Source organism: Canis lupus, chromosome 5, assembly GCF_003254725.2.
Source record: "Canis lupus dingo isolate Sandy chromosome 5, ASM325472v2, whole genome shotgun sequence".
NCBI lineage: Eukaryota > Metazoa > Chordata > Mammalia > Carnivora > Canidae > Canis > Canis lupus.
The window spans coordinates 37,380,606-37,407,128 of NC_064247.1; the positions used below are offsets into that span (position 1 = coordinate 37,380,606).

Genomic DNA, 26,523 nt, shown 5'->3' on the forward strand with positions numbered 1-26,523 from the left:
TCCCATTATATACGTTAAAAAGAGAAATATGTATTGGTAAAAGTTTCTTTTGTTACTTAAGGGTCAACTTGTGGACAAGATTATTTAAAGCCTTGTAACTGCTGTATAAGATTGTACCATGTTTGCGTTCGGTGGTTCCAAGCAATGCTCTCCATGTTTGTGTACAAATATTTCTTGAGGATAATGACTGAGGATGGAATCTCTGAGTGATAAGATTTGTGCATTTCAGTTTTACAGGCTATTGACAAAATGTTCTTCGTGTTAGTCATAAAACTTTCTGCCCCTGTTGGCAAGGCATGGCACCACCTATTTCTCCACATTCTCGTCAGCGAGTGATACTGCCAAACATGGAAGTCTGTATCAATTTGATGAATGAGATGTAAAAACGGGTTTTAATTTTTAATTGTCTGATTTCATTCCTGCTTTGCTATCCATTATTCGATTAGTATCGAATGTGAACCGTGTTGTGTTCAATGGCCACTTCTGTGTCTTCATTTGTAAATTCTTTATGCCTTTTGCTTTGGGGGTAAGAGTTCCTACTTGTGTTTTGATAGATACACATTTACTGAGGATATGTGCCTTGATTTTGTTCCAGCTCACATTTTACTTTTAAGTTTTCTTGTGGTGTTTTGGACACTTGGAAATGTTAGCTTTTTGTTTAGTTCGATATTGGCCTTTTTTCCTGTATGATTTACCTCGCGACTTTACAGTTACTCTATTTGGATGCATGAATGGGGATTAATATGACAAAGCTGTTTTTCAGATGAGGAGGGACTTTTACAAAAGAACACATAACATAGGGGCGCCTGGGTGGCTCAGTCAGTTTCACGGCTGCTCAGGTCATGATCTCAGGGTCCTGGGATCGGGTTCCCTGCTCGGTGGGGAGCCTGCTTCTCCTTCTCCCCCACTTGTGCTCTCAAGCATGCTTTCTTTCTCTCTCTTAAATAAATGAATGAATAAATCTTAAAGAAAAAAGAACACATACCTTATACCTTTAATATTCTCCAATGAAGTAGAATTCAAAATTATATGAAAAAGGGAATACATAAGATGGAAAGAAATTAAAATATTATTATTTTTTTTTTACCACATATGTAATTTTGTTTTGCTGGGGTGAGGCCCCATTCCACTAGTGTAGCGACTCAGCTAGTTGATTTTCTCCAGGCACCAGAATAGTCTCAGTTGAATGAACTCCCAAACCATGCTTACTGGGATGATTAGTTATCTCTGGATTTCAGGTCAGAAACAATAGAATACTGCTCAGAGAACTGTTCTGTGACAGGGTGACTTTGAGTAGCATGTTCCTCGTAGTGTCTAGATAACCAACAAAATAAAGGGACTCCAGGCGTAACCTGACCCAAACACCACATGGAGAGAAGGGAAGTTTTCACAGAGAGAAAACAACAAACATAAGCATAATCAGCCTTTTCTGACAAGTGACACTAGAAGCTCCTAGGTTCACAAAGTGAGCCTTCTTGATACTATGCAGAGACATTCTCTGACTGACATTTCCTGTGTATAAATTCTGCTCCATCTGTGATTGTCGGAATTGATTATTTAAGAGCCGGCCGGATGCCGTGCTTTTCTGGACCTGGCGTGTGTCTCCGTCACTGCCTCCTAGGGCACAAGGCTTCGTGCAATGCATGTTGCTCTTCTGTGTCCTTCCAGGACTGAACACCTGAAACGAGGCCAAAGTTTCATGGGACAGACTTGCACGCTGTGGGACCTGGTATGGAGAAAACACTAATTGGCAACTAGATCCTCCATACACAAAAGTCCTGAGTATGTTATATACTCTCCAGCGATTGATTGCTCTGGAAAAGTAAGGAGACAAAATGTGTGACTATATATTAAAGTGGCTTCAAATTCAACTTGTTAACTCCCCACCTTAGAGGCACTCTGTGATGCCTTGGCTGAAAACAAGCTTTAGACTCACACAGAAACTTCACAGCAATGCCGGATACCCGCCACTAATCATCTCTAGGGTTTCAAGTGTAAATATCTTCTGCCACATTTGGGGCAACCTCATTATCTTATTTCTAATGATTCTTTGAATGAGGAGTATTTTCCCAATTTTCCCCGTGGCTGTTGGGATAATGTAATCACCTCTGTTGCATGCAGAATTCCCTTCTGTATCTGTTGGCAGTATCCTTCCTCACTCCAGGGGTGGATGGGGCAAAGGGCAGGTAGTGTCCTGTGCTCAGTCATGAGGCAAGCATCTTTAACGCAACTTGCTATGTAATCCTCAGGACAACCCTACAAGTTTGATGTCATGCTGCAGAGCTTTTACAAAGCAGGCTGCTGAGATGCAGAGGGGCCATAGCTACTCAGTTTGGATGTGGGCAGTCCAAGGTTCAAACCCTGCTTATTGGACAATAAACTACTTCCACTTTTAAGGTACCTGTTGATGCCCTCATTAAAAAAGAATAACTAGGTGATCTTGGCCAAGGCGCATTATCTTTCTTGGCCTCCTTCATAGTGCATAAAATGAGAGGGATAAACTAAATAATCAGGAGCATTTATTTTTTAAACTCATGAGTCTTCCAATTTTATAAAAGAGGAATAGAAACGTCAATGTTTTCAGATCCGTAAATGATATAAAGAGTTGAACTGTCAAAATGAGACAAAGCCTTGAAAAAACACATTTGAAGGTATGATATCCCTCCATTTAAAATAAGACATTCCTAATTTTAAATTTCGTCATGGACAAAATCACCAGAACATTCACAGTGCAATTTTCACTTCTTTTAGTAACAGTAATTTTTTTTAACATTTATTAGTTTATAGTCCAGTCTTTTTTTTTTCTGTCAAGTATTTGCTTAGGTTTATGCTGTATTAAGATCAAAATACCAAATAATAAATTGGCAGTTCAATAGAAACATAAATATACACAAATTTTAATTAATTTAATTATAAAAATATATAGGAATTAGCCTAATGAGAAATTTGTAAATTCTATACCTACAAACTGAGAAGAAAACTTGAGTGACTACTTGGAAATATTTCCTTGGAAGAAAAGGTTTACTATAGAAACGTGATAGATTCTTTTTGAGTGAACATAAATTTAATGAATTGCCAAAAAATTCTTCATGGTTTCTGGGGAAACTTAATACGACAATTTTAATATTTACCTGGTGGAATAAAGCAGTAAGAAAAGCCAATTGAAAAAAAGAAAGTATGTGGGGTTGCAAAAGTACTCTTGTCCAGTTTCCAGCTGATTGTTGGTTTTGGTTCTTAAAACTATAAGTCAAGTTTTGTTGGAAAAGGTAGAGAATAGATGCTCTGGCTTATCCAGCAAATCAATTTAACCTTCTAAAAATTAAATTGGGGGTATCAAGGAGTCTGGTCATGGGTTGTTTAAAGCACCAAAGAGTGAGATTAGATGCCTTAAGACAAAAAGTGAAGGCACAGTTGTGATGGATTATCACAGAGTTGTCTCATCTCAACACTAACTTTCGATGATTCTAGTAATCGTGTTAAGTGGGAAGGTATGTTGCTCAGGATGGAAGTCATCCGTGAGCATATAGGCTAGAGAGGTAGGAAGCTCTGCTGCAGAATATCATTGGATTTCCTATTCCAGATCACATTTTTTCATTGGTAGAATGATGCTCTCATCCTTGTGATCCAAGATGGCAGCATCTATATTCCAGGCAGTAATTTGCAGAAGGCTAAGCAGAGGAAGAAGACAAATGTCCCTCAAAGAGGATTCCTGAAAGTGGCCTTCTTCTATCACATACATGGACCAAACTGAGTCACATGCTACATCCAGATGCCAGGAAACACTGGAAATTTTGTCCCCTTGTGAGGAATCTGGTACTCAGCTAAAATTCTACTATCCTGGTAGGAATGGGTATTAAAAGACAATCAACAGTCTCCACCACAAAGGGAAGGGTGATCTGGGCAAATATTACCATTTGGGATTTTGGAATATCTTTGTGAAATCTCTGAAACAAGCACAGATGAGGATATTTCTTGGCTCCCTTGGTGTGAATGCAATCAGGAAACAACCCCACATCTCCTAACATTCCTTCAGCCAGAGTCCCAGCCCTCCTATGGTGTTAATTTCTGTTACTCCAGAATTTAAACAACACAGCTTTAGGTAAAATAAGCTTCTGTTTTAGGAAATGAAAAAATAATAATAAATATAATTGATGAAGTCATAGAATCATGGGGTATATAATACCTTAAACCATTTTAAAGCTGGGAAGTCCAATAATATTGTTTGGAACAGCCACCAATACAATGCAAGAAATTCCCAAAATAATTAAGTATTTTTCTAAATCGTTATGCCTCTAATGTTGGCATCACATTTCACTGGAATACCCCCTCGTTGGATTCCCAGTACGTGTAGATTCATCTTGGTAAGGAAAGCTAACGCTAGCTCAACACGATTTAAGGACCACAAGAACGCGTCCTGCCATCAAAATCAGACCAACGACCGTTCAACTGTTGTAGAACCTGTTTACTCCCAGCCCCTTGCTGGGTTTTCTCATTATCAATTGTCCTGGTAAACCGTTAATCCCGATCACTCACTTGGCTTTGAAGGATTTCTTTCCTCTTTCCCTTTAATCAGTGCAACCAAAGGAAACCACAACTAACTTCGACTCTCAGGTATCAAAAGCCGTCTCCCAGGTTTGTGACAGGTTGAATTGAATGTGTACAACAGAAGATGCAGATTGATGCGTGGGCAGGTCTGGTGCCCAGATGGCTTCATCAGTCTTGTTTTGTTTTTCAACTGAGCCAACATACAACAATCAGGATATTTCACATAAACATCTAGGGTCCTGGCTTTTCTTAAAATGTCGGGAGATATGACAGTTTCTGACTACATCCCTCCCGCACCCTCCCGACACATGAGAGCAGTGAATAGGAACTGAGGAATGACCATTCCCTTTACTACATACTCTCTAGGTCCCCTCAGACCTGGACCACTCCGTGTTGTCTCCTTGATTCAGAGACCAAGCATCAGTTGCCTTGATCAGTGCACAAGGAGTATTGCTTTTCTCACTCAAGGGAAACTCTTCCTTCTGACCATGTCTCTATCAAAATCGAGAAAGCCAGAGAAGCATTAAAACCATCTCATGTTTCAAGAATCATGTGAGGGAGCACACAGCTTTGTGGAAGTCCAAGACTTTTAAATCATTGCGAATCTTAAATAATTGCAAATGTTATTACTTTCCTGGCCCTGGTAGGTATTTGGGTTTGAGACCGCTGGGGCACAGCTTACTCCTGAGACATGCATATGATGGAAAATCTGACTTGAAGTCTCATCTAACAAGATAAACCATCTCTGTAAGTCCGTCCATCCCATTCTGCATTGTAAGATGGCTCTGCGTCTAGGTGACTCTCTCACACCCGTAGCCGTGCTCCTGGTCCCGTTCATGCTCAGCATCTGGGAGCCATGTTTCCAAAGCTACGCCTATCTATTTATCACATCTCCACTCTTTTTCTGCCCAAATCCCATCAGCTATAAAGAAAACTGCTCTTCCCCTTAGCTACTGCTTACTCTGCCTTTCTGCCCAGATCCTAAGGCAGATTGTGCATTCTCTGCCTCAAGCTTTGGATCACATGTGCCATCTGCTTAAGCCAACCTTGACTCGTGCAGTATGAGGTCCTTGCCAACAACTTCTCCAATAATCCTCTAATCAAGATGACCAATGGCCCCCTTCTAGTCACTTCCAGTTACTTGGATTTCCTTGAACTTTCTGGGCCTCTTAGCAACATTGATTTTCATGGTCTCTTGAGACTTTGCTGCGCTTGGAGTATATGACAATACATGCTATAGATTTTCCTACTGCAAGTCACTGTAAGTGACTTCCTTTGCTTCTTTATGTTTTCCTCTATATTTACATTTACACTCTAAATTTTCTCCTCTGGAGACTTCACTGATATTCATGGCTTTTATTATTCTATATGCTTATTTTATTTTTTAGGATTTATTTACCTTATAACTGGAATTTGGTACCTTTGGAGCATTTTCACCCATTTTGCCCATCCTCCATCCCTGCCTGGAAAACCATCTATCTGTTCTCTGTATCCACGAGTTATTTATTTACTTATTTATTTTTAGATTCCACATATAAATAAGCTCACCTATAAATGTAGTATCTGCCTTTCTCCATCTGATTTAGCCTCATACCCTCAAGGCAAGATAACTCCATGTTGCCACACATAGCAGGATTTCTTTCTTTTTTGATGATTAAATAAATATTATCCTGTGAATCCATGTGTTTCGGATGGCCCCAACATATACAACTTCACAAAATCTTTTACCCAAATGTGTGTATAGCCTGTAAGATTCTGAAAAGTACTCTGACAATTAGCCGAATGACTCATGCAACATCTGCCCAACAACTGCTAATGTTGATATTATTATTATTACTAACCCCACATCAGGAATAAACTCTAGAGAAGTTAATGTGTGCTTGCTCACAAAGGATTAGGAATTTGCATAAGTTCCAGCTTACTGGCTGAAGGACCATGGTGCCAGGAGACACAGCAGTGGACAAAAGTGATTGGGCATGGTAGGAAGTCCATGTGATGGTGGAGACAGACTTTTAACTCAAGGACCAGCTCTGTCACTTACAAGTTGCATGACTTTATTAGCTATATTAAGTGGTTGCTCTGACTTATATTAAATAATTGCTCTGACAGTATTATGATGAAATGACTTGAAGCTTGGGACTGGAACATAGTTTTTTGTTTTAGACATGAAGAGGTATGTGAGAGTCTTTCTCTACTGATGTTATTGCTTGTCCTGTCTATACCACTGGGTTTTTCTGCCTTCCTTTCCATACCCTCTGTTCCCCCATGCAGCCTTGTCCACTAGCATGCTGACTATCACCTGACTCTTAAAACTCCTGCTGGGGGCTTGGACTGTCCTCCTGTCCTCTGGATGGTGACTGGCCCTCTGCTCAGCTGCAGCCATAATGTTACCTATCTACACTGGTGTTTATCATTCTGGATATGCCCTTATAACTATGGCCTATCTTACAGGGAGCTCCCTAGGATACCAAAGTTAGGTTTCACTGGTGACACTTGACGGTCACTTCAGAATTTCTACACAGGAGGGTCCTAAGCTCAGCCTTTTGTTTGGGGGCAGGAGGGCCTTTCCTAGGAGGCTTTCCTTAAAACCCCACATGGAGAGCAAGTATATTGTTTTTACATACATTGTATGTTTGTTCAAGGTGATTTGGAAAATTTGGAAAAAGACCTGCTCCCCAGTAATTGTGAAGCATCAGGTACTCTCCTCTGTGTGGGGTAGTGGCCCAGCCCCACAGCCATGTTGTTTCCCCAGTCCTGACCCTGGTTTGTTTATCCACCTTCTTCCCTGCATCCCTTTACTGGTGGTTCCACAGCACTCACTGACTCTCCTGAGATGTAACATATTCCTCTAGAAACTATCTCATTCTTCTTTCTGTTAACAAAATGATCACCTGTCATCTGCACTGGTTCTTATCTTTCCTTCACTGAATGGGTCAAGCCATTCACTAAATTCAATAGACTCATCCTTTGTCATTCTTTTTGTCCATGGGATCAGTAATAGTGCCCCTCTTTCACTTCTGATATTGGTAAATTGCGTCTTTTTTTCTTTTATTCCTGTTTAGCAGGGCTAGAGGTATATCAGGTTGTGTTGTTTGTTGTTGTTGTTTTAGATTTTATTTATTTATTTGAGAGAGGGCAAGAGCAGTGGAGAGGGGCAGAGGGAAAAGCAGATTCCCCGCTGAGCAGAGAGCCCGATGCAGGGCTCAATCCCAGAACCCTGGAATCATGACTTGAGCCAAAGACAGACACTCAACCACTGAGCCACCCAGGCTCCCCTAGGTTTATCAGTTTTATGGATCTTTTCAATGAACCAGTTTTGAATTTTGTTGATTTTTCTTACTGTTTTCCTGTTTCCAGTTTTACTGATTTTGATCTAATCTTTACTGTCTCTCTCCTTCTGCTTCTTCTTCTTTCTTTTAAGATTTTCTTTATTCATGAGAGACACAGAGAGAGGCAGGGACATAGGCAGAGGGAGAAGCAGGCTTCCTGCAGGGAGCCTGATGTGGGACTTGATCCCAGGACCCCAGGATCATGACCTGAGTGAGCCAAAGGCAGATGCTCAACCACTGAGCCAGCCAGGTGCCCCTTTCCTGCTTATTTTAACTCTAAATTGCTCTCCTTTCTCCAGTTCCTGAGAAGGAAGCTTCAATGATTGCTTTTCAAAACTTTACTTTTTAAATATAGGCATTTAAAGCTACAAATTTCCCTCCACTCAGTGCTTTTGTTGTGTCACACAAATTTTGAGAGACTGTATTTTCATTTGGTTTAGAAATTTTTTAAAATCTATTTTGAGACTTACACTTTGTGTTATTTAGAATTGTGTTGTTTAATGTCCAAAAATTTGAGAATTTTTTCCACTATCTTTCTGTTCATGATTTGGGTTTAATTTCGTAATGATCTGAGGGCATACTTTGCATGATTGTTATTCTTTTAAATGTGTTAAGGTTTGTTTTATGCACCAGAATTTAATCTATTTTGGTGAATGTTCCATGTGATCTAGAGAAAAATGTTGTAATTGGCTGTTGTTGGGAGAGATATTCTATAAATGCCAAAGAGAACAATTTGATGGATAATACTTTCAGGTCAGCTATATCTTTACTGATGTTTTGACCTATCATTAATTGATAGAAGGGTGCTGAACTCTCCCACTATGGTAGTGATTTTTCTATATTTCCTTAAAGTTTTTGTTTCACATATTTTGTTGCTTTGTTGTTAGGTGCATACTCATTTAGGATTAATATATATTCTTGGACAATTAATGCCTTCTTCACTATGCATTATGTCTCTTTATCTCTAATAATTATCCTTGATCTGAAATTGCTTTGTTTGAAATTAACATAACTATTACAGCTTGTTTTAATAAGTGTTAGCAGGGTATCTCTTTCTCAATTCTCTTATTTTTAATCTATATGTGTCTTTAATGTACATTCCTTGTAAATAACATATAGTTGGGGTCTTGTGTTTTATCTACTCTGACAATCTTGTCTTTTCAATCCTGTATTTAGACCATTTACATTTAACATGACTATTGATATAACTTTGTTAATACCTAGCATGCTTGCAAATGTTTTCGTTGCTCTTCATTCCATTCCTCTTTTTCTGCCTTCTCTGCTTTTAACTGAACATATTATATGATTCCATTTTATCTCCTTCCCTTGAATATAAACTATACTTTAAAAAAATAGTGGTTGCCCTAGAGTTTGTAATATACATCTTTAAATAATCGAAGTCCATCTTCAAATAACACCAAACCACTCCACATGTATTACAGGTACCTTATAACAGAGTATCCCTAATTTCTCCCTCTGCTCTTTATGACTTTGCTGTTATTTGCTTCACTTATCCACAGCTATAATAACAGAATATATTATTGTATTAATAGTATATAATATAATAATATATAAATCATATTTTATATTCAATATAAATATTATAAAATATTAAATTATATATATTAAAGATTTTATTTATTTATTCATGAGAGACACAGAGAGAGAGGCTTAGGCAGAGGGAGAAGCAGGCTCCCTGTGGGAAGCCTGATGCAGGGCTTGATTCCAGGGGGATCCCTGGGTGGCTCAGTGGTTTAGCACCTACCTTCAGCCCAGGACATGATCCTGGAGTCCCAAGATCGAGTCCCACTTCAGGCTCCCTGCATGGAGCCTGCTTCTCCCTCTTCCTGTGTCTCTGCTTCTGTCTCTCTCTTTCTGTGTCTCTTATAAATAAATAAATAAAATCTTTAAAAAAAAAAAGGGATTTGATCCTGGGACCCCAGGATCATGCCGTGAGCTGGAGGCAGATGCTCAACCACTGAGACACCCAGGTACCCCATATAAAATATTAATTTATATTAAACATAAAATATATTTTCTTCAAAGAGTTATATTTTCGATCAGCTAAGAATAATACAAATAAAATATTTTGTTTTCCTTCATGTAATTATTCTCCAATGCTCCTCCTTTCTTTCTGTAGATCTGAGTCTCTAACTCATTTTTCTTCTGCCTGAAGTGTTTCTTTTCTTGCAAGGAAGGCCTGGTGGTGGTAAATTTCCTCAGTTTTTATTTGTCAAAGAAGGTGTTGATTCCCTCTTCACTTTTGAAGAACAGTTTTGCTGATTTAGAATTTTGAGATTGTTGTTTTTGTTTGCTTCTTTTTCATACTTTTAATATGCTATTCTATTCTCTTCTTGTTTGTGTGGTTTCTGATGACAAATCCACTGTAATTCTTACCCTGTTTCTCTATTAGAAAAACTGCCCCATTCCCAACCTGCTTCAAGATTTTCAATTTGTCTTTGGTCTTCTGCAGTTTGAATATAGCTTGCATCGATGTCAATTTTGGGATATTTACATTCCTTGGTGTTCGCTGAACTTCTTGGATCTGGGATTTGGTTAACTGTTTCAGTTAACATATCTTCATACTTACTGATTCTTTCCTAAGCTGTGTCCAGTCTACTGAGGAGCCCATCAAAGGCATTCTTCATTCTGTTATAGTGTTTTTGAAGTCCAACATTTCCTTTTTATTTTTTTTCTTTAGTTTTTACTTATTTATTCATGAGAGACAGAGAGAGAGAGAGGCAGAGGCACAGGCAGAGGGAGATGCAGGCTGCCTTCAGGGAGCCCGATGTGGGACTCGATCCCCAGACTGGGATCACGCCCTGAGCCAAAGGTAAACACTTAACCACTGAGCCACCCAGACATCTCCCTTTTCATTCTTAGTGTATTCATCTTTGTTTTCTTACCCCTCTTTTTTTCTCATGTTATCTATGCCTTTGTTAGAGTATATTAATATAATAATTAATCTCAATGATTTTAACTTCTCAGTCTGATAGTTTCAAATCTGTTTCTATATCTTAGTGTAGTTCTGATGCTTGTGTTGTGTTTTTACATTGTGGGCTTTTTTTTCATCAATTTTTGTCATGCTTAGTAATTTTCTGTTGAAAGCCAGACATGATATAAAGAGATAATAGGAACTGAGGTAAATAGACTGTTCATCTGGCTAGATATTGAGCTATGTTTAATGGTTGCTGTAGTTGCTAGAGGTTTCAATTACCTCTGGCATCCTTGTTTTTATCTCCCCTGTTGACTTTGGGCTCTCTTAGGAACTCCTTAGATAGAATATGTGTCTAGTAGCTCTTTCAGCTGTGATCCACTGTTATTACACTAGAGCCCTATTGGTATAGTGTCACAGTGTGGGGAAGGAAGGTGTTCTATGACTTTATGATTTAATCTCATTCTTTTAATGTGCCTATGTCCCTGTGCTGTGACCTTCAGTGTCATAGGCTGGTGTTTCTTAGCTTCCTTTCTCCTCCTTACACCCTTAGGTAGACAGAAAGTATACAGGAGGCTATAATCACAGAAATGCCCATCCCCCAGGTAAGATAAGGCTCTGGAAAGTCTTTTCCCTAAAGATTAGGACTTCATTACAGAGACTGCTCAGGCTTATTCCACAATACTCCTTTCCTCTGCTTACCTGGGCTGTGAGGAGATATTTTTTAGCTCTTCATTCTGACATTCTGACATTCTGACAACATGATGGGGTTCCTAAAGGTAAAACCTATGAAAGTATGTCCCACCTCCTAAAACTGTGGCTTCCATGATTTTCTCACTCTTGGGCTGGTCTATTCTTTGTCTCCATCATTTCTTCAAATTTAAACATTCCTGCTACTTACTGGCTCCAGGTAACAGATCTGAGCTGTGACTCTCAGGATGTCTTTCTCCAGATTTTGAAGTTTGCTCTGCGACTTCAATTCTCTGACAAGTCCATGAAAAGCACTAATCTTCAGTTGGTCCAGCTTTGTCTTGTTGTAAGGATAAGAGTGACAACATTTAAGCTCTTTCTATGTCAGAGGTGGAAGTAGGGGATTCTAATTCTTTGGAATCATTTCTTCATGTTCCATTTCAATTAAGTGTGTGCCTTTATTGTTCCTTATCTAAGGTGTCCTAGAAGCCATCTAACTGCACATTCTGCCACAATAGTTTTATTTTTCCCAAAATCCAAAACATCACTTCTATTATGTTATTTCTGTGCTCATCAGCTATCAATGACCATAGTTTGCTTACTTATAAAAATCAAAAATTTTTATATTGACATGTTAGGCTGTTTGCAGTCTTTGCCCATTGTTTGCCTTTGGCTACTTACCAGTAAGAAACTAATGATTCAGGTGGCACCGGGATGGATCAGTTAGTTGGGCGTCTGCCTCTTGATTTCAGCTCGGGTCATGATCTCAGGGTCCTGGGATGGAGCCTCGTGTCAGGCTCCCTGCTCGTCAGGGAGTCTGCTTGTCTCTCTGCCTCTGCCCCTACCCCCTTTTTCTCTCTCACTTTCTCTTTCTCAAATAAATAAATAAAAGATTTTTAAAAATAAAAATAAATAAATATGGCAGGTGAGATTCTGGAGCCTGTGTAGACCCCACTGGACTCACTTATATGAAAATCCTGTCATTTGTAATCCTGCTGACCATAGGTAAACCCCATTAATGTTCATGCAGTTCCCTGCAGTCCTTTTGAAAGCATAGGAGTGTAATACTGAAAAGTTTGGCTTTTGGAGACAAAATGGGCTTAGTTCAATTTCTGACTTTGACATTAACCTTGTGAATTTGAGTAAGTTTTTTTGGGTTTCTTTGTTTTGTTCTATTTTTTAATTTTCTCGAGTCTCAGTTCTCTCAGTGGTAAAATTGGGAGAACAATATTTAACTTGTGACCGAGAACTATTTAATAATACAACTGTTAAGAAGCACTTAGCACTGTGTCTAACTGGTTATAAGGACTCCATAAATGTTAAAGGACTCTGTAAATGCTACAATAAATAAATAAATATTTAAATCAAAATTCATCATTTATCTTTTTAAGATTTAGAGTCACATGGAAAATAGTTTTATATACTCCTTATTCTGCTTAAATTTATAACCTAGTTCAGCCAAGTGTTCAAATGTTTGCACTGCACACTCTCCTAAGAAAATTTACCTTGCCCATAGCCATGTTTATCATATGTGACTGTCTACTATCCCATCCCTCGCCCCCAGCTGATCAGAAGTAGGAAAGGCAACTGGTACAAAGAGGAGTGATCCAGCAGCTGAGCAGTGACCTATGGCCTACTTCAAATAGTTAGGCTGAGCTTTTAGAAGAGGCAACTGAGAAATACTAAGAAACTGGACCAGTTGACAGAGGATCTGCAATGAGAGAAGAAAGGTGTTATGAGACCAGGACAGCCTCAGAGAATAGTTGGTAAAGCAAGAAGACATGTGGGAAGCCCATAGACAGTGAAGAAATGAGAGAAAGAGAAAATGGAGTCCCAAAGCTGTATCTGCCTCCAGCTCTGATTCCATCATTTCCAGAAAGATCTCAGGGGGAATTTTACTTGTAATTTCCAACATGATTCTTAAGTTGGAATAATAAACACTCAGAAATAACTAAAAAATGAGTAACGAAGAGGGTCTTTCCCTGTCACTTAAATGATATGCATTAAAATACGAGAAAGAATGTGGGTTTAGATAGACTGATGGACGGAGCAGCATGTGAAGTCCAGAAACTGATTGCAAGCATATAAAAATTACCATATAATGAAAGTGCATTTTAATTTAGTGAGGACGGGATGGATTTGCCAAAAACAAAAAACAAAAACAAAAAACAAACATGGTATTAAAGTAATTGCCTCATCTTTTTGAAAACTACAAAGCCAGATCTTTACTGCACAATTTTTACCAGCTTTAGTTCCATGGGGGTTAATGATTCACTTCAGAAAAGAAAACCATAAAAGTTTAACATGAACAGGTGATTCTTCCTATATCTTTGGGTGGATGAGAGTTTTCTAAAGACAGTATCAATGGTATAAATTATAAAGGAAAATATAAGGCATTTAACTACATAAAAATTAAAAACATTTGCATGCAAGCAGGATTAGCCAATAAGAGACTAAAATTTGGCATACTGTTGCAACATATGTAACTAACAAAGGATTCGACCTCTTAATATATAAAGGACTCACAAATGATGAAGAAAACACATTAGAAAAATGGGAAACAAATACCGTATTTGCAATAGGGTCTACTTTATGTAGTATACTTTTTTTTTTTTTTTTGCAGCAGTACATCTATATGTATTCCTATGTGTGGGATACCTAAATATGCCTTTTGTAAAAATACATCTTTCTGGAAGACAAAAGAAAATGAGCACATTTTATAGTTAAACAACAATAACTGAAGAGATTTACCCCAAATTGTAAAAAGCATTATAGGATTTTTGTTATATGGGTACTTTGTATTTGCTTCCTTTCTATCTTTCTGTATTTTCCAAATATTCACACGTTTTACTTCTGGAATGAGAAAGGAAAGCTGTAAAAATTAGAAGAAATATGAACAAAGGGATGAATCACAACGTGATGTTTTTCTGCCCTGTTTGGTTTCCTCAGCGTGCTTTCATTTGTGGGGAGCAGAACCTTGGGGACTCTCACTGAACTCTCATGGGGTTTGGGTGTTTTACACAGAGGAGGCTCATTGTGAGGACTGGTTTTGCCAGCCGAGTCTGCCTGCAAAAGGCGTGTTCCTGGGACCAAACAGAGCACAATAAAGAAAGAACGGGAAATAGCCATAGGCTTACAGCACAAAAAAGAGAGAGCATGGCTCCAAGAACTTTCCAGGGCGTTTCCTACTTGACATTTCCTGCCTTGACCTTTTGGTTCTCCACTGCCCTTCACATATACTGGCCCAGAGCTAGATTGAACAGGCGGTTTTTCCCCCCAAACTTAAATTGTAGATTCCTGAGCTCAAGAAGGCAAATTCAAAGACAACTCTGCACAGGGGCACTTGTTTTGTAGAGTTATATGCCCTTGGAATAACTCCCTTGTGACTCAGGAGGGTAGACAGGTAGCTTCTCAGACATGAGCAAGACTTGGATAATGCATGGTCTTTTGTGTGGACAGAGGTACGATATCCTAGAGTGCTCATGCAGACTCATGATCACATCATTCTGCACTTTCTCTTCACTCGTTTCCCTTGATCTGCCTCCAAACATAAAGAGATGTTGTTTTTGCTTTTAACACCGAGGAGAGCCTCAATACTTTTGGTGATGTGGGTCATGGTAGAAGTCAGCAAACATAGTTAGATTTTTATGGCTCTGAGCCCCCCTTTGGGTCCATAATCATCTCTCAACAAGTCCCAGCCACTTCCTGGCCTGTGTTTCAGTCATGCACAATTGCTTGGGTCCTCTGAGCCACTCCTGTGCTTGGAGAGTCTCTGGTCCCTGTCTTGGAACATTGGCTCTGCCTCACCCTCTTCACCTGGTTATTCCCCATGCAAGCCGTGGCTGATCCCTCAGCCTTGTCCAGATTGCTGTGAGCATCCTCTGATTTCCTTGAGCCAAGACTTTGTATTCCTATTGCCTGTTTACTCTCCAGCTCCCTTGCTCCTCGGGTGCCATACAATAACCAGGGGCAGCAGAATAGACTGTGTATGTGGCTGCGCTCTGGCACCAAAACGCTTGGGTTCACATGACTCTTCTCTGACCTTCTATGTTGTTGGCTGTGTGTGTTAGGCAGTAGACTCTAGATTTTACTCTCATTTCTCACTTATAAAGTGTGGATGATGATAATGATGCTTCTCTCATACATTTGGAGTGAGATAAAACATGCGGATGGCTTAGCCTACGTGCCCACTATGTAACCACACTCTGTAAGAGTCAGCAAATATAGTTAGCCAATATTCTTTTCAGTTTATAGCACAGTGCCCACCACGTACAAGCAGCTATTCACATTTCTCTCTTGTCAATCTTCCCCTCCCTAGCTTTCTCTGGCCATGTCAGTCTGTTATGTTCCTAAAACATGCATTCTTCCCTGACACGGGGCCTTTGCACTTGCTGTTCCCCCATGCCTGCTGCACATCTCCCTGATTCTTTCCCTGTGTGGCTGGATTCTGCTCTCCTTTTCTATTTCAGCTCAATCACCACCTCCTCCAGGGGGTTTTGGGACTTACTTTAGGTGAAATAGGTCAACTGATTTCCTGTTTTATCTCCTATCACAGAACTAGATTTATTTGTCCTACCATTTACTTATTTACTTCTATATTGCTTGCCCCTCACACCAGCCTGGAAACCTTCTGGGAGCACAGGCCTTTCTTCTTTTCTTGGTATCCCCAGCCCTGTGCAGTATCTGGCACGATTTTCACTAAATATTTCTTGAAGGACTAAAAGAATAGGTTAATAAAGAGCTTAAAGGAATGCACTCTCTTACAAAATTTATCAAACAAAACAGTTGGAGAACACTGACAAGCTTAGCAGGAAATCCAAGTTCTCCCTGAGTCAGCTGCTAACATAGAAGTAAGTCTGTCTCCATTTTCCCTTATCAAGACCGACAAGACTATGCAAAGTCCTTTGAGCTTCTTAGAGGGGAAGAGCGAGGCGTAAACACAAAAGATAATCTTGTTTCTCTTTATGAATTCGAAATAATTTTTGAAAAGGAACAGGCCCTCTCAAAGCATTATGCCCACACAGTCTTTCCTTTAAGTAGCAAAAAACCCCAAATAGTTTTATGATCTGTAATGTAACGCAGATGTAGAGGGTAAGAATTTGATGGTCAATTAATTTAGAAAATATCCAGGGCCTCACAGAGGTTCAACTTATGGACTTTGAAATTTGACTCATGATTACAATGCCCTTCCCCCTGTTCTTTCCCCCATTCCTAGATATAAAAAGAAAGGAAAGCTTGTAATATTGCTTATGGAATGTTCTAGAGGGATTGTTAAGCCACTCTTCATAAAAACTCTTGGACCAAGTTTTCCTGGCCTTTTCCAGTTGGGACTTTTCCTGAGCATTGAAGTGAAGCAATATTAAACTGGCAGGCTGCTGAGAGCCGATTATTGTGGCGAGTTGAAAGGAAAGGGCTGGCATCTTTGTGCTTCATTAATCTTCGAAGGAAAGAAAGGTCTGGCCACTGGACCAAATGCCCATATGTCAGAGATCGATTTCCTGTTCTTCTGGGTTTGGTCTGAATGCAAAGCAAATGTTTTTGGGAACTCCAGGCAGCTAGGGGGTATGATTCTCTCCCTGATGATCAGGCCCTGATTTCATGAATTAATATCCAGCTCTGAGAAAGCCAAGAGCTATTGAGGCTAAAAGCAATATGGTGCCGAACGCTGTAGGCGCAACTAGTCATCAGTTAGTCAATCAATCAACTAACACACGGTTGTTCAGCTTTCTTGAAACTTAAAATAATTCCCTTCCTCTGTCCGCTTTGCATCCTAAGTTCTCTGTACAAAACTTTAACGCTGTATTTTCCACCTTATTTGAATACAATGTTTTCCTCCAGAGAGAACAAACTACGTAATAGTACTTTTTGAGATATAATTGGCACACCATATAGTTCATCCATTAAAGTGTGCAATTCAGTGGGTTTTATTATATGCACAGTTGTGCAACTCTCACCGTAATCAATCGTGGGATATTTTTATCACCCCTAAAAAGAGCTCCCATACCCTTTGGCTATCATCCCACCAAACTCCACATCATCCCTCCCCAAGCCCTAGGCAATCACATGTCTGCTTTCTGCCTTTATAGATATGCCAAGTCTGGACATTTCATATAAGTAGAATCATGCCATATGTGGTCTTTTGTAACTGGCTGTAATAGCATTTTATTGATGACTCATTTATCTTTGCACCAAGTCCAAAAAAGGTACCTAGTAAACAAAGGTTGTTTGAATGAACAAGTGTGCTTCTCCTATCAATTCACCACCGTGCAATAATTGTATGGAAGGAATAAGACTCAGCAAATCTTGACCACAGGTTATGTCCAATTCAGATGATGAGAAACGATGGATCTAAAATACTAAAATTAGCTGCATTATATGACCAAAGATGCTCAATTAAGCGGTACATACACCTGGAAGAATAAGATGATGTACCATAAGGTGCTGTCTTTGAGTAAGTTTCAAAGAAAAATTGTTTAGTATTACAGATGTGGTTTTGGCTTGATGAAAAAAAGATTCTTTCCTCGGTACTATTACTTGACTCATCAAAACACCTGACCTACGTTCACGTCTACGTGTTTGCTCATCTGGGTCATCTATTTGTACTCCTTTCTATAACATATTTATCACTTATCTTTTTTATTTTTTTGAGAATCATCACAAAGTTTCTATTTTTTCAGTCACTGCTGTGGTCCCTTCTCCTGACCCATGAACAAGGAAACCTATAATTTGATTGGTGAAGACCAGGGAGCCTCCCGGAAGCAGCCCTTCAGTGGCTCCCCAAACTCTTTTCCCTCCTCCTGTTTTCTGATGGGGCCTTGTCCCAATCTAGTCTACAGTTTGCTTAGAGGTGACACATCACTCCTCTCTCCAAAGTAGGAGTTCCAGTTTCCGACAGTTCCTTCTTACTCAGATATTCCATCCTTCTGCCAGCCCCAAATGTTTAAAACAGACAAATCTCTCTCTTTTTTTTCTTTCATACCGTCTTTTTAACTCCTATTTCAATGAAACCATGCATGCTAAGAACCGTATTTGATTCCTCCCTGTCTTCATAGTCTATGCCCAATTGATGATCAAAGTCTGGTAATGTTTTGCCATGGCTTGTATTTGACCACTTATTCACATTTGCTCACCTCCAGTGACCTGGTTACAAAATACAGATAACTATTTCCAACCCCACAAAGGAAATGGTGAGGGAGAAAAAGTCTCGGGCATCCAGTTCTTTCCTTTAAAAGAGAGCATCCACATTCCTAAGCAGCATCCTCGACTCTGGCATCTGCCTGAGGGTGGCTCTGTGGCTTTGGAAAAGTAATGTAACTTCTCTGCATCTTTGTACAACAGAGACATCTTATATTAATAATAAGATGGGGTAGTAGGGGTTAGATGAGATGCTCAATGGGAAGTGCTTGGAAGGATGCTTGGAGCAGAGGTAAGGACTCAGAAAATGCTGCCCCTTGGTAGACATATACATTTTGTGCGTGCCTCACTTTGTCAGAAGTGGGGGAGCCCAAGGTTCCCTTTATGGGATATTCTATGCACAGATATGTAGGCAGGTGACCACCACCCACACTCTCATCATCATGAATTTACCCAGGTGTACGATTTTTGGCTCCTTTTTTTGCTCTGGATATTAAGGGAGTGGTGGGTTTTGGTGGCTATGACCTTCTCTGAGATTATCGTTAATGAAAAGTCAAATATTTATAAGGATTTAATGGTATTCCTTGCTTTCAATTTTTTTTAAAGGATAAAATTTGAAGTTTGCTATGACACAGGGAGTCTTGACTGATGCTGAATGAGCATCAGTCAGCCACTTGAAACTGTCAGACCTACTTTGCATTAAGCCAATTTCTAGCTTAAGAACCAACCTTGAACTTCCACAGGGATGTGAAGACATGGCCATGTGCTAAATCATCCCATGGCACTGCAGTATGTCTCACACCAACTCTCTCCCCCTTTTCCTGTCTGTAAGGGAAGTATACCTTTTAATCATGCACCCTATTCACCATTAAAGCTCTGAGAGATTTTTGACTCTTTTCAAAGGAATGTGTCATAGGCTCAGGGGCCATGCCCATAAGGGGTTCCAGAAAGGATGTGAGCAGGGGAAGCGTGGTTTTCATAAATGCACAGCTTCTCCAGGGACCTACATTCAAGATTCCTGAACTCACTTATGTTCATAACGTCTGGTATGTTTGATACAAGAAATCAGAGTCATTGCCTACCTAACTTGGGGAAAAAAAAAAATCTCATTATCTTTGAATAAAATCAAACTGTATTTATTCTGGTATGTAGCCATCTCCAAAATGCATTTTCTTTGGCTGTTGATTTTACACATGTTCACAAGGAAAATCTAAAAAGCCCATTCAGCAGGATCGCAAATGTGGGTTAAGGAGAGTCCCTATAAAATTTTCCGAAAAGGGCCAATTCGCTATTGGACTCTCAAATCCTTCCTCCACTGTGAATATCAGTTACAAATGCATTGAGAAGCCTCATGGTTTTACCATCTTCTCCTAACACAAACAGCCAACATAATCACACAGAGATTTGTGCAGGCACATTGCAATCTGCAGGCCTTTGGCTCTCCTGGGGCAAAAAGCCGCCTTCCTCTGAAGCAACAGTACATTCTCTTTGCCGGAGGTTTGGGCAGCAAGCAGTTCTCGCTAAGGCGGTGAGGTTGTAGATATGAGACTTCCCCACTCTGTGTTCCAAATGGCAAGGAGGTGGCAATCATTAAAAAGAGATCACTGCTAATAGCATATTTAGAAAATTCAGCCAACAGCCTGGTTTCTTTTTTTAGCCCTCATGAAAGAGTAATATAAACCAGCCCAACAGCATTGGAACTTTGTGCTTTAAAATGGTGCCAGCTACTCCCCAACAGCAGCTCAAGAAAGAGGGTAAGTGTTGATTTAAGAGAACTATTCCTTTGTACACTTTCCTCTTCTTTTAATATTTTGATGAGTGTTTACTGATTGTCCGCTACGGACCAGATACTAGTGTGCAGATGCCATGGAACCTACCCCCAAAGAGCGAATGGTCTAGTGTGGCAAACAGAAGGACAGTGCTTCTTAAAGACATGAAGAAACATTTAATCTGACTGTGAGGGGGTCAAGGTTGACTTGCGAGGGTAAGTGCCATCTCAGCTGAGACTTGTAATATGATGAGGAGAGAAGCAGAAAGAAAGAACATTCTAGGTGCCAGGAAAGCTTGTGCCTAAATTGGTATGTGAGAGAGAGTCTGGTACATTTGGAGAAACTAGACTAAGGGAAAGAGAAGAGGGGAGCAGTCTCATACAGGTCCTATTGAGCCATGTTAAGGAATCTAGGGTCTGTTTGTGTGTGTGCTGGCAGGGAGGGTGGCATGGGGCCGTGTAATTTACTAGATCAGCATTTCAGACAAAGCACTGTGACTGAAGTGTATAGAATGGATGGGAAGGTTCAGGACTGTGAGCAGGGATGTCAGTGGGAGGCTGGCATCCAAATCTATGTAGGAAGATGGTTGTATGAACTAAAGTAGCCTCAGTGGTCATGAATAGACATCTACAGAGTCCAAAGTGTCCAATAGTATTGCCAGATGTTGACAGCATCCTAGTTGCAAGAAGATTCCTCTGTGGAAGTTGGGCCCATACTATTGATGGGGTTGCTGAGATCTAGAACATATGTATGACCAGGCATGCATTTTTCTGAATGATCATATCCAAGTATGAGTTGGTCAGGTCTGCTTTGTGTGCCCTACATGGAAAAAAGTGACCAGACTTTAAGGTAGTTGAGATTTGGAAGATACCAGAAGCCTTCAGCTATTTATCTTTCTATCAATATCAAACATCCTAGAATACTATGACTTTAAAAGTTGGGTAGAATTAGCTTTCCAAGCGTGGTTTTTTTTTTTTTCCAAATTGTTTGGGTTATTGTAGGTCTTTCTTGCTTCCGTAGGGGTTTTAGAATGAGCTTGTCAATTAGAAAAAAAAAATTACTGCTAAGAGTTTCATTGTAAATGCCTGATGGCAAATAATAAGGTTTCCAAGTATGCAAAGATTAAGAAAATTCGCCTTTCATGTACCGTTCTGAGGAAATTATTTGAGGATTTACACCAGCAAAAATAGAGAGAGATCAAAGGGAGGAAATGGTGGAATGCAGGAAACGTTGATAGACCCCAGTGGTATCCATGAAGCCTAGAGAGCATCTGGTCTAGATTGTAGCAAGAGGTCAGGGGGTGGATGAGTGTCCCCAAGAAGAAAGCAGATTCCATGCAGGAGTAGACCACATAATGGAAAGGCTGAAATATTTTGAAGATAGAGTGGGGCACACTACACATACTAAAGCAAGAAAAAAGAAAGGCACACAAGGCAAGGTGGGGGGAAAACAATGAGAGAAATCTAAGGTCAGAATAGAAAACAAAAATTGAAAAGAACATTTTTAAAAAGCTGTTGTTAGAGCATAAGAGAAGAAAATTCATCTAACCTCGATTCAAAAAGTACTCTACTTTAAGCGGTCCAGAGACAATCATGTTGAAACAGTAAAGGAAGAAACGTGATACTTACTCATGACCAGGCTAAGCAGTAAAGAATAACTAACATATAATGAGTCTTTGCTGTGTGCTGTGAGCCAGTGTTATAATCTTCACAGCAACCCTGAAGATAGGTATTACTTCCCTCCTTTTAGAGATGAAGAACAAAGGCAAAAAGAAGTTAAGTGACTTGACCAAGATCACAAAGCCAGTAAGTGATTGAGCAAGACTCTTATTAACATTATTATATGTTGTCACTGTTAAGAAGTATAAAATTTATGACAATAATATAGTATATGTTATATATAAGTATATAATAATGATATAATAAATAATATATATACATATAACATTCTAGAATAGAATGTTAATGCTATCAATCTCACTATATACAAACATATAAACAGTTAATGGAAGTCGGTAGGTAGGATGGAGGAAAGGTGGAAGAGAGAATAAGGAGGGTAATAGTCTCATCTTATGTAATAGGCAATAAGGAAACAATGTCTAAAATTGATGAACCAGGGGTGCCTGAGTGGTGCAATCAGCTGGACACCTGGCTCTTGGTTTTGGCTCAGGTTGTGATCTCAAGGTCATGAGATCGAGCCTCACGTCAGGCTCCATGCTCAGCATGAAACTGCCTGAGTTTCTCTCTCCCTTTCCCTCAGCAGCCCTCTCTCTCTAAAAATAAATTTAAGGACCTTTAAAAGAAAATATAAAATAAAACAAAATTGATGAACCAGACATAGAGGTATCAACATTTGTTCCAAATTATAAATACAACCAATGGAAAAAAACATTCATAATTATGAACTACCCAAAGTGAGAAACATGGGGAAGGGGAAATATGAGAGATGTACAAGCAAACTAAATCTCCAGTTCTCATAAAATAAAATTAAGGAATGGTTTATAAAATGGGTAGATCAAGCAATTATTGTATAAGTGTATTATATAGCTTAACTCTTAACTTTCAAGATGCAGCAAAATTACCTTCTAGACATTAAAATTAATACCATTGCATGAGTCCCACCCCCAGGAGTCCAGACCAATTAAAGTTAGGGAAAGGTCAGTATGGAGAAATTTAGAGGATTCCTGAGTAATTTTTTTTTTTTTTTTTTTTTTTTTTTTTGAGAGAGGGATTGTGTGCAGGCTGGGGAAAGGGCAGAGAAAGAGGGAGAGAGATAATCTCCAGCAGACTCCCTGCTGAGCACAGAGCCCAAAGTAGGGCTTGATCTCATGCCCCTGAAATCATGACCTGAGCCAAAATCAAAACTTGGATGCTTAACTAACTGAGCCACCCAGGTGCCCACCCCTCATCTTCTTGAGTAATTTTTAATGTGAAGTCAGAAATGAGAAACTCTGATTTAAAGACAGAAAGATCCATCAGAAATATCAAAAACAGAAACTGATAAAAGTGCTCACATCTAGCAAGTAGGATTTGAGTTGAGAAAGATCGCAGTGGGAGACTTTATGCTTTTTAGAATAGAACTATCTGCATCATTAGATTTCATTATGTGCATAGCCTTACTTTGTAAATATCAACAAGACACATACAATAACAAAATAAATAACTGGTAAAATAATAATTACATTTATATAGTAGATTACAAAAGAACCAGAAAAAAGAAAAGCATCCAGGCTTGTGAGAAACATTTTCCACAAGTATGAATCAAAATGAAAACAGTGGCCATCTCAGGGCTATACTATCAAGTTTTATACCATTGTTTGCCTGCTTATTTACATTCTCTAAATCTCTCATGAAAGTGTTCATGTGCAGCCTGTGGTGATCCTGTTTCTTGGGGCACCTGGGTGGCTCAGTCAGTGGTTGAGCATTTGTCTTAGGCTCAGGGCATGACCCCGGAGTCCTGGGATCGAGTCCCGATGGGGCTCCCCACAGGGAGCCTGCTTCTCCCTCTGCCTGTGTCTCTGCCTCTCTCTCAAGAATAAATAAATAAAATCTTTTTTAAAATCCTGTTTCTTATATTTTTAAAGAAGACATGACACATTACATCTCAGAGAATATGCCAGTGAACCTGTAGAGGCATAGGTTTCTCAACCTGAGAAAGAATTACTTAGTGACTCTAAACTCATAGGCTGTGAAAATAGCTTCTCACTATAAATTATCAGCACAGCATGTTTGTTCAAAGTAATTGAATGATAGAATATTGCCATGAGACTCCTAAATTTGAATCCCCAAAGCTAAGAAAAGCGTAACAAATCCCACAGATCCTCAGTCCTAAATCAAAGTGCAAGGACCACCAACAGATTGCGGATTTGGTGCTGCCAGCATTAGCTCGTCACCCAATCTGAGGGTGGGAGAAAAGTTGACACAGAGGAAATTGCTTTGGAGAGAATGGTGGAAGTGGTGGCAATTAGCCTCCTTGCTTTCCTCCTTCATCAACTTGGGGAGGAGGAGGGTGTCTCCCCTGCTCCCCAAGGCAAGTAAAAATCCTTGAAGACTCAGATATATGTTCTCTGACATTAGAGACAAAGAGTCTAGTGTGTGACACAGGCCCAAGAAAACGTAGCTGACAGAAAAGGGAGATGAAGTCACGCTTGGGGAGGGGGGTGGTTTGCATTTCCACTGGTGGCAAAAAAAATGGGTTTTCCTTGGGATGAGATATGGATGTAATGAAAGGGAGCCACCCTAGTGTCATCTTTCAAAGGGTTCCCATCCAAGAAGATGTCTGGAATGGGGGAGGAACTCCAACACAGAGTTGGATTACATGAATCCCAGTCTGTCTAACCCTACTGGAATCATAGAAACCACAGCTGGAAGACCCCAGAAGAGGATCTGCAGAAGAGTCACACATAAGGCCACATCAAAAGAATCAGTTTGTGGAATCTACCAAGACATGTTGTCAAGGTGCCATGTGAGTCCTTTCTGCCCTCCCTTCATCCCGTCCTCGTTCTGACATTGCAGGACCCAAGAGGAGCTGCTAAGGAATGGGAGGAGCCATGGAGTCAGGAGTCTGTGAAGAAGCAGCCTAGGGGTTTTTAAATTGCTCTGGACTGGAGTTAGATGTTTATTAAGACAGGGTTGGGTTCTCTATTGTATGATAGAGACAAAAAAAGCTGTGGAACCCATGTGAGATGCAAGTTAGGAGTAGGTAGAGAATTTTTCCACAGAACAAGTTTAACAGAATATGGTAAAAAAAAAAAAAAAAAAAAAAAGATTTCAAGCTACAATTCATTGAGTCCAGCTCATTCAGTTGCGAAAATAATGTTCTTGAGTTACTGTTATTAATTTCAGGGTTTTCTTTGCTTTGCTTTTTTTTTTTTATTTTTTTTTTGTGGAGGGCTTAGAATTAACTTGAGAAGTAGCTTGTGTGCACAGAAGGGACTCTTCAGAAGTAGATTCACTTTCTAAAATTAGCATTCAATCCATTATAGTCAAAAAGTTAAAACCCTAGTTCATCCTGGTATTTTTAAATTCTGCTTGTAAATGGTATTATTCTTTTTACTCTCTTAGCAGTTTTACCATTCACTCTTAAGGCTCTTTTGATTAATGCTTGGTCCCAGTTATAAATTTAAATCATTTAATTCCTGTGAACATTTTAGATTGCCTATTTGAATATGATATATTTGACTTCCTTCACTACTTTGTGCAACTTAAACCATCCCTCAGACATCTAATAAGCAAAGATAAATACAATGAGCTTTGAGTTCTCTTAGATATTCCAACCAAGCATATACACTTAGAAAGGTTGAAAGTTAAAATCACGAGTCTTAAGTTAAATATGTAATTCACATTTTAATTTGAGGTTACCAGACTGCCACTCTATTATTTCTTTTTTTAAAAGATTTTTTTTATTTATTTATTTATTTATTTATTTATTTATTTATTTATTTATTCATGAGAGACACAGAGAGAGAGAGGCAGGGACACAGGCAGAGGGAGAAACAGGCTCCCTGAGGGGAGCCCAATGCGGGACTCACTCCCAGGACCCCGGGATCACGACCTGAGCTGAAGGCAGATGCTCAACCACTGAGCTACCCAGGTGCTCCAGGGCCAAACTTTCTTAAACATCACAAGTTCTTAACACCAAATATTAAAACCAGTGCATTCTTTTACTTGCACATTTGAGTGCTGGGTTCTAACTCTTGGGGGGAGCTTGTAAGGTGCATACCACTAAGGAAGATTTTTACCCTTTGTTGTAACTAATGAGAAATTGAACAAGACATTTCTGATAGGTGGGAGGTCCAGTGTTGTGTGCATTCAGGACAGCTGTTTCTGCCAAGTAAGAACACTGTTATATTAACCCACGGATAATGTAGGGTTACTTTCTCAGCATATTTGGGGGTTGCAAAAAATTTCAGCCAGGATGCTGACTGGATTCTTGGCGGCACCTTTGACGTGGTGCCTTCAACCGTATCGATAATTATTTCACATCAATGACTCTGTAACTCAAAAGAAGTTTTCAGGGAGTGCCAAGACCTCTTGATTCATGTCTCGTGAGTCTCTTAATTCTTTTGTCTACTTTTGGACACCTGCAAGTTGAACTCAGGTTGATTACCTCCTCAGATTTT

The 26,523-nt window shown here is 39.5% G+C and overlaps 1 long non-coding RNA gene across 9 annotated transcripts in view; it reads left to right on the forward strand.

The window, feature by feature from the left end:
• The window catches only part of LOC112647334 (uncharacterized), an 88,543-nt gene that overhangs the window by 35,565 nt on the left and 26,455 nt on the right, over positions 1-26,523 (forward strand). For all 9 annotated transcript variants that reach the window (XR_003128252.3, XR_007410779.1, XR_007410776.1 and 6 more), the window contains 3 exons: positions 20,291-20,387; positions 22,152-22,207; positions 24,660-24,866. This is a non-coding gene — a long non-coding RNA (uncharacterized LOC112647334). The remainder of the gene's footprint in view (positions 1-20,290; positions 20,388-22,151; positions 22,208-24,659; positions 24,867-26,523) is intronic.